Here is a 16,137-nt window from a genome sequence, read left to right as displayed (position 1 = left end):
CTTTATTTCAAATAATAGGTATTTGAATTTATTTACTATTTCTACCATTTTTCACCTACCTATTAACTTCTGCTTTAATCTTTAAAGATTCCTACCTTTTAGTTTTACTATAGTTTATTTTCCTTTCATTCTCTGACTTCTGGGGGTGAAGGTCTAGTCCATATATTTACATGCTTTCTTGTTCAATGATACAAATATTTAAACTTGTGAATTTAGATGTTTCCCACAGGCTCTGATGAGAAATGTTTTCATGACAATTATTTTTCAGATTTTATGCACGTTTGAATTGTACTTCTTTGAACCAAGAATTGTTTAAGACAGTGTTTTGTTCTGTTTGGGTTTTGTTTTTTAATTCTCAAGTGTTAGGAGGGTTTTTTTTCTGGTTTTGTTCCTGATTTCACATTTTACCACACTGCAATCACAGGAGGTTGTATTAGTTCTACTTATTTTATTTTATAAAGGCTTTCTTTATTACTGATATATAATCTTTGTGAATGTTGTGTTCTATGCTTTCTCTTTAATACGAGTATATTCTCTAATTTGGGAGATAGGAGTTTTAGACATACATATATTTTTTTGTTTTTCCATTATTCTTTGCCCACTTGATATACTGCAGATTAGGATGTAAAATAAATTCTCCTACTGGCGTCTTTGACAATTTCCCCTTGAATCTCTCCTCATCTTTGCTTTTCCCAACAGCAGTGACGTGTTATTTGGCTAATCCATCGACACCTCACTCTGAAGAGTGCCCACCTTTGTTTCTGAGAGGCTTCCGGCCTAAACTCACGCTACATCGAAAGCATAGCTCCTGCTTTCCAGGTTCACCTCACCAGAATGCCTTTGCTTCCTGTATTTTCCAACATGTTTGGTTTTGCTTTGCAATCCAATCAGGAAGTCCTTTCCTTTTCATAGGAGAGTTTAGTCCATCTATATAACTTGATTTCTAGTTCTGTTGTATTGTGTTGTTATGCTTTCAATTTTATAGCTTTTACATCTATGTCATTCTGTGGTCTTTTTAATCTAGTTTACTTTTTTACGTGTAATTCTCTCAAGGCTTAGAAAAGTGTGCATGTTTTATTCTGACTGCTTTTATAATTCAGCTTTGCTTCACACCTGCACTTCGCTGTTAGACAGTACCTCTTGTATCTCCTATGTTGAGTGCCTGACTAGTCAGATATATCACCCTTACTGTTTCACTTTATACAGTCTGTGATGGTTCATTTCATGTGTCCACTGGACGGGACCTGGGGCACACAGATCAAAACACTGTCTGGGTGTGTATGGGAGAGTTTCTGGATGAGATCAGCATTGCAATCGGGAACTCAACAGACTGCCCTCCACAGCATGGGCAGGCCTCCTTCAATCCCTTGAAGGCCCAAAGGAATGAAAATTGGAGGGGGCGAGCATTTCTCCATTGACTGCCTGGTGGCCTGAGCCAGGGCAGCTTCTGTTCTCTGCCCTAGGCTGTGCTGGTTCTTAGGCCTGCAGAGCTGGACTGAGTCATACATGGACTCTTCCAGGCCTCCCCTGTGCAGATGCAGACCATGAGCTTCCCAGCCTCCATCACAAGCCAGGTCCTCACATCAATCTCTCTGGATGGACCAGTCTACTGCCTCTGGTTCTCTAGAGAACCTAATATGCAGCTCCATCTACTCTCCCCACCTGATACCGTCTTTAGATGGTGTGTCTTCGTCTTTGGCTCTCAATGGTGAGGATGCCATCCTCGTGTTGTCTCCTCCTTCTGTAGATGGACCAGTCTACTGCCTCTGGTTCTCTAGAGAACCTAATATACAGCTCCATCTACTCTCCCCACCTGATACCATCTTTAGATGGTGTGTCTTCGTCTTTGGCTCTCAATGGTGAGGATGCCATCCTCGTGTTGTCCCCTCCTTCTGTCATCTGGACATTTCTTTTTGAATCTCTGACATGTGGTAGTTACATTTTCCACTTCCACATTCACTTCCTCTTCCAGTTCAGGAGATGGAACTCTTGCTGCTGGGGTTCTTTTCCATAGTTTTTCCCGTGATTCACCTCCCTGTGCTTCTTCTGGTCACCTTCCTTCCCATGCTGCCCCCTTCCTGCCCTTTGATCTTCCAGGTCCCGTCTCATGCACCCGCTGGCCTCACCATCTCTTCTTGGAGCATGTGCGTTCCACCGAAGCCTCGTGGACTCTACTGCCTCATTAACTTTTATTTCTTGACAAAATGTCTGGATATGATTTTCATCTGCTCAGTGTCAATCGTTTTCCTGTGAAAGATTTTCCGCTGCTTGTTTTTCTTCTTTTTCTCCTTTGCTCTTACACAAATGTGTGGAGTGACCTTTACTGCTCACTGCTGAAGATGAGTTTTATTGAATCTGCTCTGTGCACAGGTTCACAGTGGGGAAGGAAGGGCCTGCTTCCTTTTATCTGAAATCCAGTGACAGTTTTGCTGCGAGTCCAATCAGCCTCCAGTAGCTCCCTCCGGCAGGAGAGAAGGGACGCTGAGAGTTTTCCTAAGAGCAAATGTCCTCCTCTCCTCTCTGCCAGAGACGTGGCTTCAAGCACATGTCATGTACTTGTGTGATCCTTCAGCTCAGCAGCAACCTCTGCTGCAGCTCAGAACCACATGCCACTCCGGGACCCTGTTCCAGCTGCCGCCCGGCCCCACCACCACAGAGCCAGGGCTCAGGGTCTGCCTCTCGCAAGGGTTCCTGCCAGCAAGGGAGTTCTATTCGGCAGCTCTGCTCTCGGCTTCCCTGGGGATGTGTCTGCTCACTGCACTCACCTACACCATAGGCTGACTGCCTCCTGCCTGGGGCTTGGTTTTCAGCTGCATTTCCGTTTTGTCAAAATTTAAGTGCCATTTTGGTTTTCATGCTTCCTGTTATTTGTGGATGATTTCCAGGAAACAAGAGGGAAATGCTGACATATGCCACAATGTTCAGAGCAAAAAACAAGCCCTTTTATTTTAATGTGTAACCTTAGATTCATAATTAAGCTCTCAACTGTTCTCATAGTAGCCAATGCCTGCCGCCCCCAGCCTGTGCCTGACACCCCCAGCCAAGCTGCAGGTCCTCCGCTCATCCTGTACCTCTCCACCAGGCCAGCTCTCACCCCTATATCCCAGAGTCACAGAGGGGCAGACCCACAATCCACACCCGTGGCTCACCGTCCACCTACACCCCCGCTCCCATCTGCCATTTAGATCCAAGTGAAATGCCACCTTCCCCACAATCTGTCCCAGCAGCTCCCCACCCCTCTCCTACCAGCCGAAGTGCCTGCCCCTACTCTTCTATGACTGCACCCTCTACTCCACCACAGGACACGATGACTGGCACGTGACTCCCCTCCCCGCTGGACAGGGCATTCCCTGGAGGAGATGTGGCAACCATGTAGGGCCCTGTTGCCAGTACAGAACCTGGCACACAGTCAGTGCTCCAGGCATGCACATGGGCGGGCACATGGGCAGTGAGGGCACAGTGGACACGAATGTGGCAATGGCCACTTTCCGGGCATGTACAGAGTGTGTGCAGCCGAGCTCGGGATGGGGAGGCACTGGAGGGGGTCGAAGCAGCCAGGATGAAGCAGAGTGAGCTGCCCATGCTGAGCAGACAGGACTTAGCGTCTACTGACCTGCTGGCCACCACTTTAAGAAGCTGTGTAGACATATCAGTATTTAAAAGAAAGAAAGCCATCAGGTGGGGAAAAAAGGCAGGCAGGGGAAGAGAAAAAGCGAGGATGGTCCCAGGGTGTCCTCTGCACCAACTGCAGCGCCTTGCCTGGCCACCAGGCCCACACAGTAGGGCCACTGCCACAGCTGCCCAGCAGCCCTGGCTCCGTGCCTTTTCTCCTGGGGACTCAGCGGGTGGAGAGAAGGGCTCCTTGTGAGGACCTGTGGGACCCACTGGCAGGGCTCAGGTGCAGGGAAACAGCGTTCTCAGAGGTCGCTCACAGGCACCTGAGCCTCCAGCCCTTGCTGTGATGATGGGGATAACAGCACCTGTCCCTGGGTATCTGGGCTCCAGGGCCCAGCCCAGGCAGGTCCCAGGCAGGGGACATGTCTGAAGCTCCGACTTCCCTCCAGGGCAGCCTACCGCCTAGGGAGGTGGCTGAGCTGGCAGGAAGTTGGACAGGCCCCTAGGAGGCAGCCTCACTGAGGGCCTGCAGAATGCATACTTACACCTGGGGCAGGCCCATGAGAGGTGAGGAGCAGCAGGAGGCCTGTGAGGGCGGGAAGACCTGGAAGGAAAGGAGCAGCAGGCAGACTTAGCAGCTTGCGTAAGCGCAGGTGGGAAGGTGGAATCCAGAAAGAGGGTGCTGGGGACAAGGACAGTGCCCTGCTGAACGCTTCCCCAGCATGGGGGAGACTCACTTCCGGTATCTCTCAGAGGCAACTCTGCCCCTGCATCAGGTGGCACAAACAGCACCCCAGCTGTCCCCTGTTCAGGCAGTACAACGAGCCTGTCCATGGAAATCGTTCTCTCTGGCCAAACCATGTGCCCACATCACGCTGCAGGAGGCAGGGCCATGTGTGCCTGGGCCCTCCACATCCCTTCCTGAGGCCCACAGATGGCCGTCTCCTCCCTGACAAGGCCCTGACGCCCAGCAAGAGTGAGAGCCCTCATATCATATACCAGAGAAGAGTCTAGTATCCAGATACATAAAGATTTTCACGACTAAACAACAAAACCACCCCACTGCAAAGCAGGCACAGAATGGGACACATGCTTCTTCAGAGACGACATGGGTGGCCGATAAGCACAGGGCAAGCAGCTCAGGACCACTGGCCTCAGGGGAATATAAACCAAAGCGACAGCAGCCACTTCACACCCGCCAGAAGGGCTCCAATGAAACACGGAAAACGGCAAGCATCGCTGTCCCTTCTCTCATGCCCAAGAGTGTTCATTTGTGTCCTCGTTTTTCACAATGAGTCTGGCTAGAGGTTTATCAATTTTATCTCACAGAAACAGATTTTGGTCTCATTTATGGAACTCAACTGTGCGTTCTACTGAGATGAAGCAACCTGTTGATTTCAGGTGGGGCCAACAGGGAGAGGGGAGCAGAAAGCCGGGCACAGCTGGGAGACCTCAGAGGCAGGAGCTATCTCACCCTGGAAGACGGAGCTCACATAGCAGCATGTGCACTGCTCAGACACAACCTGGAACAGGTGTGGGGGACCCTGGGAGAGCAGCCTGAGCGTGAGCACAGATGTCCCAGCAGCAGCTCCAGCCTCAGCATGGATTGGCCTCAGCATGGATCGGCCTCAGCATGGACCAGCCTAAGTGTGGACTGGCCTCAGTGTGGATTGGGTTCAGCATGGCCCAGTCTCAGTGTAGAGCGGCCTCAGCATGGCCCAGCCTCAGTGTAGACAGGCCTTAGCATGGCCCAACTTCAGTGTAGACAGGCCCCAGCATGGTCCAGTATCAGTGTAGACTGGCCTCAGCATGGTCCAGCCTCAGTGTAGACCAGCTGGCCTTCTGGAAACTGCCCCATGTCCCTCTGCCTATAAGGTCCCTCCCTCCTCAAGTGCAGGCCTGGCTTGACAGATCCACTCATAGCCCCAAACTTCATGAAACATTAATGCTAATGGTCCTAGTGGCAAACTCACTAGTACAGCATAACCTTTAAATAGAGACCTTGCACTCGGTTTAATTTGGGAAGATGCAGAGTGTGATCCCAGAGGCCTTCCCTAATGCCACAAAGTAATAACAGGAGGAGGAGCTGGATAACTTCCCCCACCACAATTCTAATCCACAGGGCTGCTGCTGAGTGCCAGAACAAGGGTGTCCAAATGCAGTGCACCTGCGCCATCTCATCGCCCATTCATGCAGCATCCCTGAGTCTCAGCTGTACCCTGTACCCCATGCAGTGGTGGTGAGGCTGAGCCCAGGGCCTCACAGAGCTCTTGCTGCAAGGTGAGGGCCTGCATTCCAGGCTCCCCAGGGCTGACTGGGGCAGAGGCCCTGGGTCTCCGAGAGATGAGAGGATGCTGAGGTCAGAGCCAAGCATCCTGGTCAGAGGCCACCTTTCTGCTCAGCTCTGCACCCTCTGGCACCAGGCAAGCTTCTGGAGTGGCTGCGGCTTCCTGGGGAGGGCTGGGGGGGATCTTAAGTGGAGTCCATTCCCCAGTTTCCTTTTCAGCCTGGAGAAGACACAGGCGCAATGGGCCGCAGGCAGCCCTACTGGCTTACCCAGCCATTTCCTGGTGAGCACAGCTGCGCGTCTGAGCTGGGAAATGCCTTCTCTTCAGAAAAAAGCAGCCCAGCTGGAGGGCATGTCCCAGCAGAATGTTCACCTGAGGCCACCATCATTTCTCAGGATGACTCCTCAGGCACCGGCCCTGGGAGCAGGCCGCTGGAGCGCCAGAGCAGCTGTGCTCGGAGGAAGTGGGGCCTCACCACAGGGCTGTGGCATGTCCAGGGCCGCAACTGCTGGCCTCACGAGCATCGCTGGGCAGCTGAGCACCTGTCCCATTAGAGTGCCGCTGCTCTGACTGCCAAGCTGGATACCCAGCCCCATTTACACTCACAGAGGAGTGCTGGAAAACTAGCTGGGTGGTGTCTGTGTGTGTGGCTTCCAAGGGCTCTAGAACCTTCACTGGGATCAATGAGGCTGCCTCCTCCACAGGAGCAGTTGTTCTGGGGAGGGGGCACAGGTGTCAGAAACCTTTTGAAGATGGCAACTGCTCGCTCCAGAAAAACACATACACATAACAGAAATCTGTGTACAGCTGCAAGGGCTTGGTGCATACCTGAGCGCCTGCCCCTGGATGCTGGATAAAGAGCCCCTGCTTAGAAAAAAGACTGAATTTGAAAGCTCTCTCTATAGAAAGGGCCTCCCTCCCTCCTATTAGCTCCAGTCCTACATCTGCCTTTTTAGGACATCTGAGGCCACCTCCTGTCCCTGTGAAGCCTCTCACTGTAGAAGTTAACTGTCCTGGGGGAGTCTGGAGAGGGCTGTCTGCCAGGGCTGCTCGCTGAATCACAGACAAACACAAGCCCCCAGGTGGCCTAGTTCAAGGGAAAGTCCCAGTGTCCCCAGAATAGGCAGATATGAGGATGGCAGGAGCTCCACGTCAGTGAGGCAGGTGGCAGGGGCAGAGGTAGGGGCAGGGACAGGTGTCACCATCATGGGCCTGGGGCTAGAAGGGATCAGCTTATGTAAGACACTCAGAGCTGAGAAAAACTAAGCCAGAACAGGCCACAGCAGAGACATGAGAAGTTAAAATCACAGGAAAATGCTTTGCACTTTGAAGAACCAGGAGGAGGGTACGACGTTTCCCCATATGGAATTACTCTCATAATTTTTCAAGATAAATTAACCAATTTCCTTTCTTGTGGTTATTATAGACTAAACACACAGGGGACTTCACTGCTCTGAGTCTGTAGTGCCCACCTTCTCCTCATCACCACTCCTGACACCCAAAAGAGGCCCCATGGGTCACGTGGTAAGTGTGCATCCAGCAGCAACATGCAGGTGACCAGGATTCTAAACCACCCAGGAATAACCCTAGTAAGCAGTGGGCAGACTCCATGATATGGGGAAGGGGAGAGGGTTTCTGGGGGATCCGCACTGCAACCAGCTTGTCTTCCCACGTTAGCCTGCAGACCAAGGCAATCCGAGAGGGCGGGCAGGAACCTGGGCAAGCTCCCTCTAAAGTTTACTGGAAAAACATGAGAATATCTAAGATAATTCTGAAATAGAAAATAAAAATGTCATGACATATCAGACACACTGAGGTTCTGCTGGCTCACACACTGTGGCGGTGGCCCAGATAGAAAACAAGCTTAGTGTTCCCGCTACACTGAGATTTTCTTCTGTTTTTTTGGAGGAGAAGCAGGGATCCAAATCCTCTAAAGCCAAGGGCCACAGATTATGTCTGAGAAGTCTATTTTCTGGGCTAAAATCTTCTCAGGCTACTGTTTCTAAAATGCAGATGATCCTTGCAAGATAATGAAATTAAATCACCAGCATCTCCTCATGAGATCTTTGCAAACTAGGAAAAACTGAAAAGGCTGGGTGCTTAGACTGGGAAAGGGGACAGAGGGAAGATGAAGCGCCCTCCTCCCACCGGTCCCCACCCAGCAGTTGGCAGATGCTTTAAAATCTCTTGCTGAATACCTGGCCCTGGGCTAGCGCTGGAGGTCCAGAGAGCCCTGAGGTCCCATCCTGGTGGACTTCCCAGACGGCCTGATACAAGGAGGTCCCCTGGACCACCCTGGCCAGAGGGTCTGGGGTCAGCCTTCCTCGGTGTGACCCCTGGAGCACTTTCCACCGTTGCCTGTGTGAACACGGGCAGCTCACTAATCCTGGCTGCACTTGTTCCTCGTCTGAGTATCTGGGGCCTTAACCAGTTTGTGGGTCTGCTGCCAGAATCACAGTGGGATAATCTCTGTAAACAACAAGTGTGTGCCAGTGACGTGGCAAGCACCACCACACACTGGCTTTGCATGTGGCACCACCACGCCCAGGGCAGCACAGGGACAATAGTGGCAGTGACAGTGAGGGTGCAGGCCCCATGAGGGCAGGGAAGGAAGAGCAAAACTGCGACGCAGGGGCAGTAACAGGGGTCCAGCTTGATTTCCAGGGAACCTGAGGCTCCACTGGGCTGAAAGACATCTCAGAGTTGGGGGTGAGGCAGCACAGGGATTGCATGGAAGGGCATGAGAACATGCGCTCAAAGGAGGGTGAGGAGATGGGGGTCAGAAGGTGGGGACATTACTGGGGTCAGGGCAGGCCTATCAGGCACTGAGGGACCAGGTGGAGACCCCCTAGTAGACGGACAGGGCAGGGCAGTGAACGCTCACCCGGTCTCACACAGCAGGAAGGAGGGCCTGTGCCCTGACCTGTATGCTCCCACTTGCAGGCTGAAATCCCAGGAGGGAACCTAGGGGAGGAGAGAAGGTCATGGGGCAGAGCCTCAGAGAGGGGATTAGCCCCCTCACCCCTCCCACAGTGTGAGAGGGAGAGGGTGCCATCTGGAACCAGGCAGCCTCAGCAGACACCAGACCAGCCAGTTCCTGGTCCTGGACGTCCAGCCTCCAGAACTGTGAGCAACAAACATCTGCTAGGATTTTATTTTATTTATTTTATTTTTTTAACAGAGACAAAGTCTCACTATGTTGGCCAGGCCAGTCTCAAACTCCTGGGCTCAAGAGATCCATCTGCCTCAGCATCCCAAAGTGCTAGGATCACAGGCATGAACCACCACGTCCAGCCAACATCTGCTACTTTAAGCAGCCCAGTCTGCGGTGTTCTTATTAGGGCAGCTGAATAGACAGACGTGCAGCTACAGCGCCTCTGTTCCCTCAGACAAGGGCCTAGAAGAGGCGCTCAGCAAATACTTGCTGAATTAGACAAACTTGCCTCAAATGCAAGAGGCATTTAAGGCAAACCAGCTCCATGCGACATTTGTTGTGGCCTGTGTGATTCCTTTCACTCTGTGGAGGAGCCTCATGGCATGCACTGAGGAGGAGGCTGGACAAGGAAACCTCAGCTGGTGAAAGGGCAGTGAGTCTAGAACCAGCCCTGGGGCCACTGAGGAAGATCAGCACCTGTTCCCACCCAGCCACTTTCCAAAACAGCCTGGATCCTCCCAGCACACCAACTTACTTAGCTTTACAGGACTCCAGGGAGGTTCCCCTTCCTCTTTCTACCCTGAAGACCAGGCACTGAAAAACCTGTCTGTGGCCACACAGCAAGAGAGGTGACAGGTGTGGCTCAGGAAGGGGGGACCAGTTGTGTGGGATGGAAGGGTGGGGGCAGGAGCTCCCAGGTAGGGAGGGAGGGACCTGGCCTGTGTGGGATGGAAGGACAGGGGCAGGAGCCCCACGTGGGGAGGGAGAGACCCGGCCTGTGTGGGAAGGAAGGACAGGGGCAGGAGCTCCAGGTGGGGAGGGAGGGACCCGGCCTGTGTGGGATGGAAGGATAAGGGCAGGAGCTCCAGATGAAGGAGGGACCCGGCCTGTGTGGGATGGAAGGGCGGGCACAGCAGCCCCAGGCAGGGGCCCAGGAGAAGCTGCCTCCAGGGCTGGAGAGGAGGACAGTGACGTCAGGCCACATTCTCAGACTTTGGGCCATTCCCCAGACCTGCCCCAGACACATCCCTGGCCACTACAAGCTGCTCCCATCTCAGGACACCTGCACACCAGGGCATGTGGGGACACACGTGCTGGTATAGCATGAACTGAATGGGTTGCCAGGAAGGAGGAGGCTGCCACCAGCCACACAGAGCTCTAGTACAGCAATGAGCCCCTCCAGCATGCCCCCAAGCACGAAGCTCCAGTCAGAGGTGGTGCTTACTCGCATGGCAGGACTGGTCCAGAAGGTGAAATGACGCACTGTCAGTTAGCAAACCAGGAGACTCTCATGATTATTCATCTGGAGGCAATGGCCATGCTGGTGGGTGTGACCAGACAGATTCCAGGCAGGGCACAACCATGAGGACAGCACTGAGGAGGGGCTCACTGCTGCCTGGTCCATCCTCAGCATAGGCACCAGTGAGGACAGAGGCATCAGTCACGCCTCCTATACGTGCTCAGCCCTGCAGGCCTACACACAGCCCCAGGGCATGCAGTTCCCTTGGGTATATAGGGTCTCTGGGGTCTACACACAGCCCCTGGGTGTGCCGGGTCTCTCAGTTCTACACACAGCCCCAGGGCATGCAGTCCCCTTGGGTATATAGGGTCTCTGGGGTCTACACACAGCCCCTGGGTGTGCCAGGTCTCTCAGTTTTACACACAGCCCCCGGGTGTGCGGGGTCTCTCGAGTCTACACACAGCCCCCGGGTGTGCTGGGTCTCTGCGATCTACACACAGTCCCCGGGTGTGTGGGGTCTCTCGGGTCTACACACAGCCCCCGGGTGTGCAGGGTCTCTAGGGTCTACACCCAGTCCCCGGGTGTGCGGGGTCCCTCGAGTCTACACACAGTCCCTGGGTGTGCGGGGTCCCTCAGGTCTACACACAGTCCTCGGGTGTGCCAGGTCCCTCGGGTCTACACACAGCCCCTGGGTGTGCCAGGTCTCTGGGGTCTACACCCAGTACCTGGGTGTGCGGGGTCCCTTGGGTCTACACACAGCACCCGGGTGTGCCAGGTCTCTGGGGTCTACACCCAGTACCCGGGTGTGCGGGGTCCCTCGGGTCTACACACAGTCCCCGGGTGTGCGGGGTCCCTCGGGTCTACACACAGTCCCCGGGTGTGCTGGGTCCCTCGGGTCTACACACAGTCCCCGGGTGTCTACACACAGCCCCCAACAACAGTCTTTTCAGGGCAAGTTCTGCTGGCATCCTCACCTTCCCATGAGAAGCTACAGGCTCTGAGAGCCAAAGGGACCTCAACTCCTGCCTGAGAGGCCCCAGAGAGCCCAAGGCTTCTCCATGGGGTGGGGCCCACAGGACCTGTCCTGCTCATGGTTGTCAGATTTCAGAATATGTCTGTAAAGCATTTGCTGCTAGGCCCAACTCAGAGCGGGCCTCAACACCCTGCCCATTTCAGAGACGGACAAAGAAGGGTGGGGGACAGGAAGCGGCCTGGCCAGGCCTCGGTACTACTGTAGACACAGCCCTTGGTGGGTCAGACTTAGGGCAGGGTGCTTCTGGAAGCAAGGAGCGGGCCCAGAGGGGCCACAAAGGGAACTCAGGAATCAAGGAAGATGCTCCCTAATCAGAACTGAGAGCAGCGTAATTCCCTCTAAATCAGAAAATAAATCTTCCCTCCACACTCCCCAAAGTCTATAAAATATTAGAGGATTTTTTATAGCTGTAATCTAAAGACTTCTATCTCCAGCCACTGCTGGCCTAGCTAATTAGGGGGCTCGCTAATGATATGACTGTGGCCCAGGCAATCCCTCCTTATGATATTAATTGCATTTAAGGAAAAAAGCATGAATTGTACTTATGCTTACTAATTAGTACAGGTTTGCTAATTAATAATAAAGTCAAAGTGCCTTTGTCTTGTCATTGGCAATTAACTAAAGATGTTTACATTTTTCTTTTTTTTTCTCTTTCTCTTTCCTAAATAACAAAATGAATTTGGGTTGGAAAGCAGTGGGTAAAGGAGCTGTAGGCCAGGAGACGGGACCAGCACCAGGGCCGTGTCCCAGACCATTGTAGACAGAAGGCATGAGGAATGCAGTCAGCCCTGCCTGGAGTGCGGCTTCTCCACACGAGGCCTCGGGGGCAGACCACCCTTCCCGAGACAGCACCCACTGCTGAGCCAGTCACCAGGAACCGGATGGGAGGGGGCTCAGAGCCAGACCGCTGACTCTGGCCATCCCAGCTCAGGGCAAGCTCCCGCTCTGGTTTCTCCACCGTAAAATGAAAAGGGAACCAGGCTGACCTGCAGCCCAGAAACCCCTTCAGACAGGACCATGTGCCTGCATCTGTAATCCCCAGAGAGAAGCCAGTGACCCTGACGGCTCTGGGTCACACAGAGAAGGGGGGACCTGGAGCCCACAGCTGCACGGCCCAGCGAGGTGGTAGGGAGTGGTGGGTGAGGCCACTGGCCCTCAGGCATGTCTGGCAGAGTCAGCCCCAACCACAGTGCCTGTGGTCCCCTTGCCTGGCACTGCTATCCCCAGTACCTCCTCTGAAAGGCTCTGCATGGCAAGAGGGGCACAGGCCACCGAGACCCCTCCTTTTGTCCCTCGGGAGCTCGTCTGGAGGGCCTACGGCTCCAAACAAAGGATGGGGCCAGGAACAGGAGCCCAACCCGAGGAGGGGTAAGAGCACTACCCGGTTTCCTTGGGGGCAATCCTCCCATCACCAAATTCTAAGTCAAATGCTGCAGCTTGGGGCCCAGGCATTAGACCTTAAAAACTGCTGGGTACAATGAATAAGGAACAGAAATTCTATGGGCCAAAAATGAGGAAAAAAACCAGGTTGAAAAGCAGCCAAGCCTCCAGTCCAGTGCAGCACAGAGCGAACCCCACAGCCCCCTGACCAGACCCGGAGGCCCCGAGAAGCCAGCCCTCCAGGGGTGGCCACACCCACCCCACCTGAGGGCCTAAGACCAGTTTCTGTCTGCCTCCCCACAAAACAGGCCTGGAGTGAGCAGTTCCTCCAAAACCACCTACAGCTGGGGAGGGGCCAATGCCCGGCCAAGGTGCCTGCTCTGAGGTGTCCATGCCTCTGTGGGACGTGGGAAGTCCATGCTCCAGGGCAGCTGCGGGCACCGGGCAGGTGGCTCAGCCATAATGCAGGCGCTTGGCATGTGCTCAGACAGCTCCATTTCTAATTCCTCCTGGCCTCCTGCACATGAGGAAGCACAGCCTCCAGGCACGTTTCAATTCAGGCCAACACGGAGGCAGCCCGGTGTGTTGACACACAGAACACCAGCGTCTCCACAGGGCATCTTCCGACAGGAGCATCCCTCCTCAGAGAGCACCCACCCCACCCCAGGCTGCTCCAGAGGCAACAGGAAAAGGGCCCTGGCTGAAGGCACCCAGGAAGCTCAGACACTGAGAAGGAAGCACCGACAGCCCTCGGGGCTAGGAACAAGGAAGGCCCTGCGCGTGCCCCCACAACCCCCCACCAATCCCCCACACAGGTGGAAAAAGCCCTGGCATCCCTCCTGAACACCTGCACTCAGGGGAACCAGACCCACAGTCCACAGTCCACAGAGTACCCCCTAACCCCACTCACTCCTGGACACTAGACCCCGCAGTCCACAGAGCCCCACATAGCCCCACTCAATGCTGGACGCCAGACCCCACAGTCCACAGAGCCCCACATAACCGCACTCACTCCTGAACACTGTACCCCACAGTCCACAGAGCCCCACATAACCCCACTCAATGATGGATGCCAGACCCCACAGTCCACAAAGCCCCACATAACCCCACTCACTCCTGGACACCAGACCCCACAGTCTACAGAGTCCCACATAACCCCACTCACTCCTGGACACCAGACCCCACAGTCTACAGAGTCCCACATAACCCCACTCACTCCTGGACACCAGATCCCACAGTCCACAGAGTCCCACATAATCCCACTCACTGCTCGACACCAGACCCCACAGTCCACAGAATCCCACATAACCCCACTCACTTGTTGACATCAGATCCCACAGTCCACAGAGTTCCCCAACCACACTCACTCCTAGACACCAGATCCCACAGTCCACAGAGTCCCACATAACCCCACTCACTCATGGACACCAGACCCCACAGTCCACAGAGTCCCACATAACCCCACTCACTTCTGGACACCAAATCCCACAGTCCACAGAGTCCCACATAACTCCACTCACTCCTGGACACCAGACCCCACAGTCCACAGAGTCCCACATAACCCCACTCACTCCTGAACACTAAATCCCACAGTCCACAGAGTCCCACATAACCCCACTCACTTCTGGACACCAGACCCCACAGTCCACAGAGTTCCACATAACCCTACTCACTCCTGGACACCAGATCCCACAGTCCACAGAGTCCTACATAAACCCACTCATTCCCGGACACCAGACCCTTCTGTGCCAGCTGCCAAGCCCAGGGCAATCCTGCGCTCCCCTTCTGGGTCCTCTCTGTGGTCTGACTGTCCCCTGAAAACATTTCCTTCTCTAGGGCTCTGTGAATGGACCTGCCCTCCAGGGAGTCCCCAGCTCATGGCTGCTCCCCAAGACTAGACGCCAGGATACTGGAATGCCCCAAAGAGGCTTGAGCCTCCGATTCTGACTTCTCTGCTACCTACTCACTCCCGACAACAGAAATACCATGCAGAGTGGATGGGCACCTCTGTCCCCAGAGCACTGACTCAAGGCCTCCAGGCCTGTGCATCCAACATGTGGCAGGCGTGAGACTCCCACGCTTCACCCACGCTTTCCCACCCATACCACGAGCCCACCCAGGGTGGAATGCTGAAGCTGTCCTCGGTTCCCGGCCTCACACTCTCTACCTCACCTGAGGTCTACCTTCATTGCAGCCGGCTCGGACCACGCCTCCCCACACCACTGAGGGCCTAAGCCCAGAGCCCCTGCGCCTCCCACCCTAGCCAGCCCCAGACCTGCCAGTTTCCATCCACTGCGGCCCTGCACAGAGCAGCCAGGTGGCCTTTACAAATGCACACCAAGCTGTGTCACCACCTCCTCCACCCATGAAACCACAACCCTGCTGTGACCACAAAGGGCCCACAGGTCGGATTACCAAGCACCGCAGGCCCCGCTTCTGTCACCCCTAACCTCGCTGTTGGGTCCCAGGACCTGGGATCTGCCGAGCTGCCTGCCCCACCATTTCCACCAATAACAGTAGGGTCCCTTGGGCTCGGCTCAGGACACTCTGCAGAGCGGCCCCGGGTGACTGTGGCTTCTGCACTGGCCACCACCTAAAGTTCTGTCCTTCGCTTTCCTGTGGGCCACTAGCTACCCCACTGGATAACAGTGTGCCTCCAGGGAGGCGGATGCCTATGTCACTGGCTGCGGCGTCCCCAGCACCAAGAGGAACGTCCTTAAGTGGCTGCTCAGTGAACAGCGACTGTTCTGGAACCTCAGAACAGCTGTCGCCAGCCCACCGGGCCTTGGTCCTGCGGACGCTGGCTCTGCCCAGACCCACACGGTGCCCTGCTGCTGCCTCTCTGCACCGCTTGGCAACTTCTTCCAGGGTCTCAGCAGACAACCCTCCCCATCTCCAGCCTAGGCCGTGGTGCCCGCACCTCCCAAGAGGGTGATTTCCAACTCTATCCAACCTTGTCCCATGGGAAGGGCCTGCAACCATGGCCACAGCCACGGCCACCAAAGGCTGTGCAGCTGGCACATGAGTCTGTCAAGCGATGAACCCTCAGCACACCCCTGCTGGGTAGAGGGGAAGGCCCTGAGGCCGAGAGCCAGGACACTAGCTCACAGTCATAAGCTGGCAAGCAAGGACACCCAGATGGGAGCCTCCACCTGGGCTGCATGCCCTGGGGTCCATACAACGCTGACTGCTGCTCCACCTGCGACCCAGGCCAGTCTGACTCGTGGCCCAGGGCAGAACACACAGCCACATGCACACACGCCCCAGGGCCTTCTTTGTCCTTCACAGACATGGCCATGGCCATGGCCAGGGCAGCATGGAGGGGACCTACAGTTTGTTTAGGCCAAAACGCTTCAAAAGCAAAGCCCATTTGTTCCCTAAAGCAGTAGAAAGCTTTTTTTTGAGACACAATTTTACTCTTTTTGCC

The 16,137-nt window shown here is 54.6% G+C and overlaps 1 protein-coding gene across 11 annotated transcripts in view; it reads right to left on the bottom strand.

Annotated features, from left to right (window-relative positions):
- The window catches only part of MAD1L1 (mitotic arrest deficient 1 like 1), a 404,019-nt gene that overhangs the window by 154,627 nt on the left and 233,255 nt on the right, over positions 1–16,137 (bottom strand). The window lies entirely within an intron of this gene.

This window comes from Aotus nancymaae, unplaced genomic scaffold (genome assembly GCF_030222135.1).
Source record: "Aotus nancymaae isolate 86718 unplaced genomic scaffold, 86718_ANA_hifiasm-v0.15.2.pri h1tg000064l_1, whole genome shotgun sequence".
Lineage (NCBI taxonomy): Eukaryota > Metazoa > Chordata > Mammalia > Primates > Aotidae > Aotus > Aotus nancymaae.
Note: the sequence above shows the minus strand (reverse complement) of the source record. Positions and strands in the feature narration are given on the sequence as shown.